This window comes from Elgaria multicarinata, chromosome 6 (genome assembly GCF_023053635.1).
Source record: "Elgaria multicarinata webbii isolate HBS135686 ecotype San Diego chromosome 6, rElgMul1.1.pri, whole genome shotgun sequence".
Lineage (NCBI taxonomy): Eukaryota > Metazoa > Chordata > Lepidosauria > Squamata > Anguidae > Elgaria > Elgaria multicarinata.
The window spans coordinates 48,020,157-48,025,535 of NC_086176.1; positions in this window are offsets into that span (position 1 = coordinate 48,020,157).

Genomic DNA, 5,379 nt, shown 5'->3' on the forward strand with positions numbered 1-5,379 from the left:
TGTATATCCTTGCACTATATCGGACCATCCCATTTTTTGTTGGGGGCATGTGTGTCGAAGGGTGGACTCGCTGATAAAAGAGGAGGGCGGGGTTGTTCCCTGCTCCCCATGGAGAAGGCGAGTGACGCCGCCACTGGCTGTGCCCAGGACTCAGTCCCATTCAACTCTATGGTTCTTACTCCTGAGTAGACATGTCTAGGTTTCCTGAACAGAAAAATGTTGGCTTCTCATTGCCATGCCAACACTGACCACAAACTTCTTCAAAACTAATTGTAATACTTTCTCTTCACTTATATTGTTTAATATGATCTTAGGGGAAAGCATAGTGTGTTGTTTTACTGTAATTGCACAGTTTCAGGCTGCCATACTACTGTATTTGTGCAAAAATTAAAAAAATATTTTAAAATATATGTATAAGAATTAACTGCAGGGGGAATGAGAACATAGGGGGCAGGACAGGAGATTTTGCCTGCATAGTAGTGATACAAGTGAAAAGATACATGAGTTGAAATAGAATACCAACACACAGACATGAAAGTGCCCAGCGCTAGACTCGCTAAGGAAACAGACGGGAAAACCACAGACTGAAACCTGGAAAAAACAGTAGGTGTGATGGAGCCCGTATTTTTGTATATTTCATGTTCTTTTTCAGCCAACTGTGTGGGATGGAGTCGAAAGCCTTTTTATAGTCTATGTAGCAGGTGTGGAGGTTTCTTTGCTGTTTTTATGTTTGCTTCATGATGACACTGGCCCGGTTCAGACGATACGCTAAGCCATGCTGCTTAACCACTAAGTGATTAAGAGAATCCTTAGCCATGGTTTAGGGTGTCGTCTGACACACGTTTTGGCTAAAATTTTGCTCCATTAACCACATTGTGGTTAAGCTGCCAAACCACGTTCTGCACAGGATCCACCCCCTCATTCTACGCACAGCATGCAACATGCCTGGAGGGCAGAGCATGTCACAGCTGCCATTTTGAATGGTTTTTTCACCGAAACGGAGTGCAAGAGTGCTCCAGCGCAAATGTGAGTAATTGGTTTTTTTTAAAAAAAAAAACAATTTCCCACTTCCCCCAGACACCCCCTGCCACGACACAGGCTCTGAACACCAGACCTCACGTCTGCCACCACTTCTTATGGGGCGACACAGGCTCTGAACAACAGACCTGGCCGAGGCTACTCCCTGCTCAAGCCAAGCACCACCGCTTGATACGCCTGAGGCAAGGGATAAAAACCACCTTCCTCCAAACTATGTGGAGAAAGGGGTTAAAAATGGAGAAGGATTATTAATATATATAATAATGTGCTGTGAGTTATATCTGCTGAGGTGAATGATTGTCAGAGTGGGTGCTGAATGTGTAAACTTAAGATGATAAACGCCAAACAGACACGTGGGATGTTTGTGGTAGTTTTAAAACAAACAATCAAAGTTTATTTTTAAAAGTTCATAAGCTTTGTTTCAAATAACAACATTTAAAAACCTTTTTGAAACCTTCCATACAATCCGGTCACTCTCACATTCGCGCTTTCCTTTTTCTTACACAATCACTCTTGAACTTTCTTTATTCTCAGTATTGATTAATATACTTCCACTACGTGCACACCACACTCTAAAGACACCACTCACTACACTGACTCTCAAATTTCCCAGAATTTAAATACCATAAACCCAGAGAGCACTACAGACTCTAAGAGGACCTAACAAGTCTCCCTGAAAAGCTTTCCTGAAAAGAACAAGAACAAGAACAGAACTCCCAATCCCCTCAGTCATTCCCTTATATATCACTCCTCCCCCCCTCCCAAGATATTCTAACTCCGCCCACTCAGGCCAACATTCTAAAAACCACAGACTTACAAACTGCAGACATACCTTTGGGAACTGACTTGTGGGGTGTAACGCCACACATCCCCAATGGGCACTTAAAAAAACAACCTTGCCCTCCTCCCAGCACACCTCTGATGGGCACGGAGCCCGCAATATAGAGCAGCCGTGGGAATTTCGGCCACTCTGTACTTTGCACTCTATGATTTCTGCCCAATGGAGGACTCAGGTGCTGCATTAACCCTTTTGTGGTTAAGGAAAATTTAACCACAAAAGGGTTAATGGTGTCGTCAGCACCCGTTTAGCATGTGGTTAGCTTAACCACAACTGGTCATGGTTTCATTAACCACAAAACCCAAAGTATCCTCTGAACTGGGCCAAGGTCTATTATTAACTGTTCTTTGCATCATCCGCTGTTCTTTTTACATCCTTTTCGTTCTTCTGTGAGATGTGCTTGAATTTTCTGTGTGAATATGGCAGTTATAATTTTGTAGAGTGTTGGGAGACATGTTATGGGTCTATAATTTGTTGGGTTCTGGGTGTCTAGAGTTTTTGGTTTAATGTAGGTTTTGCCTTCAGTAAGAAATATAGGGAATAGGTGTAGGTGTTCTATGACTGTGTTGATCTGTTGAGCAAGGTATTCATGTGTTGATGTAAACTGTTTGTACCAAAAATGTTGAATTTGGTCTGGGCCGGGTACTTTCCAGTTCTGTGGCGTTTGTATTGTTTCCTTCAATTCATCCAAGTTTATTGTAAATTCTGTTTGCTGTGGTAGTTGTCTCTGTCTTTCTTCTTGTTTGTGCTTTCTCTGTGTTGTATTGGTTCTGACCAGATATTTTTCCAGAATGTGGTTATTTCTTCTTTAGTTGGGGTGTAAATTTGTTTTCTTTTTTCTTGCTTATTCTTTGGTATAATAATTTCTCATTTCTCATTTCTTTTAAAGACAACGTTTTGGGCTTTTCTTTCATTTGAATCTTTGTATCTTCTTAGCCTGGTGGTCTGGATTGCAAATTTTTGTTTCAGTGTGTCGAGAGCTACTATTGGTGTTTCTTTATTTTTAATAGTTAATGGTATGTTCAGTTTGTTTGTATGTAAAAATTTTATTTGCTGGAATGGTCTATTGACCGCAATAAACTGTTGTTGTTGTTATTCATTGCCTCTTCATTTCCATTTTAGGTTCTGTTAGGTTTGACTGTTAGGTTCGTGCAGCGTTCTCAGCCTTGACACTGCCTGTTTTTGGAACCATTTTTTCACACTAACAGGGTGGTTAGCCCTGAAGTGGTGATTGGATAGGGTCGGTGGGTATGCAGTGCCCATGTAACCCCTTGCGTGGTTAACCCTTGCGGGTGTATTATTATTATTATTATTATTATTATTATTATTATTATTATTGCAATTATATCCCACCATTCCTCAAAGGAGCTCATGGTAGCATACATGGTTCTCCACCCACACAATGTTAGCCTTATAACAACCATCTGAAGTAGGTTAAGCTGTGAGATAGTGACTGTCCCAAGATTACTCAGTGAATGTCAATGCTGAGTCAAGATTTGAACCCAGATCACCTCAGTCCTACTCCAGCACTCTAAATACTACACCACATTGAATAAATAACCTCATGGCTAAATCCACCCGAGGTACCTTATGGACGTTTGAGTGATGGAGGTATGATTGCAAGGATAAATGAATGAATGAAATCTTATTTTTAAGTGGGGATTTTTATTTATTTTTAAAAGCAGTCCAATCATTTTCATATAAAAATATGTGAATGTATTAGCAGTTGCTTTCAAATTCTGTGGGATGAAAAAAGCCCCGAGGCTTTTACAGTTTCATAAACACTTTCTACATTTAGGAAATTAAACTGAAATTTATGTCAGTTTGTTAATAGCATCACTTAAAAGCATAACAGTTAATTAACTAATTAACAACTTAATTAATTTTGCATTTAACTCACTTCACTTCACTTAAATCCCTTGATGAAATTTAATGGCGTTTCAGTGTGATTTCTGACTAACTACATAAATTGTGTGATGGGTCATTCCCTTATGTAGAAGATATTTCATGAAACTAAATGACAGAGTTTATTACTAATTAGTTAGGGTTCAATCCAGTCCTACCACAGAAGCAGCTTCCACACAGAGAAAGAACCCTTCAGTATCAGAGGCAATATGCCTATGGATACCAGTTGCTGGGGGAAATGGGCAGGAAGTAAGACTCATGTCTTACTTGTGGGTTCCTGGTCAACAGCTGATTAGTCACTGTGTGAACAGAATGCTGCACTAGATTGGCCCTTGTCTGATCCAGCATGGCTCTTATGTAATCCTATATAAGCACAACAGAGCCCTGTTCTCACTTCTGTGATGCCCACGTAAGAACCCCATATGCCAGGGTGTTGGAGGAAATGGGAAGGCCTCCAAATTCAACTTGTTCAAGGAACATGATCTCCCCGAATGAGCACAGGCAGGGCTGTCAGGGATTTGGAAGGTGTACTGCAATGCGTTCTATGTGGAGCTGCCCTCAAAGCTGATCCAGAAGCTGGAGCTAGTGCAAAATGCTGCATCTCAGCTGTTGTCCGGAGCTGCCCCTTTCCAGCACGTAACTCCTTTGCTGAGGGAACTGCACTGGCTGCGTATTCGCTACCAGGCCAGGTTTAAGGTTCTTGTACTAATATACAAAGCCCTAAACAACTTGGGACTAGAATACCTAAGAGAGCGCCTTCTTCCCTATCAATCTGCCCAGTCACTGAGGTCATCCAAGGGCATGCTCCTGGTGGTTCCACATAGACCTATCATCTGTTTGGAGTCCACTAGGAGAAGAGCCCTTCAGTGTGGTGGCCCCCCTCCTATGGAATTCCCTGCCAGGCAGGCACTAACACAAGTGCCCACTGTCCCTGGCCTCTGGTAGGTTCAGCCCTCCCAGGCAGTGCATGCTAGGAGTTGTAGGCTATTCCTTCTTTACAGAGACTTGGGCTGTTGATTCAAATGGCAGGATCCATCAGGAAATGGCCATCATGATTCAGTTATTCGAATCCGAGGTCTGGATTTGCACAGCCCTAATGTTTAGCTCAAAATGCTTAACCACAGTGGCTTAACATGTCATTTGAACAGGGTCAGAGACTCATAAAAATGAATTAATGGGTCTGTCACAGTGACACACACTGGTGCGACATGCAGCCAAACATGGGCATTCATTTTAGTTTTTCGTCTCATGAATATGGCTCTGTCCATCCTAACTACCAGCTCTTGGTTGAAAGTTTTGAGCTTTCAGTTTCTGTTTCTCTGACTAAAGTTACATGTGCAAACAAACAGGCAAGATAATATTGTTGTTCTGTGCTTATTCGGTGATGGAACTAAGACAGCAAGGCAATATAGTGGTTAAAAATGGATGATTTTTAAAACTAGGAAAACATTTTTGAAAATTTAAATTTAATTTTTAATTTTTTAAATGTAAAGATAAGTGTCTCTTAAATAATAACTAGGTTAACATTAAATAATCTGGATATAAGCATTTTAGCCATACAGTGCAACTCTGAAGTCAGTAAGTGAGCAATCGTGTAG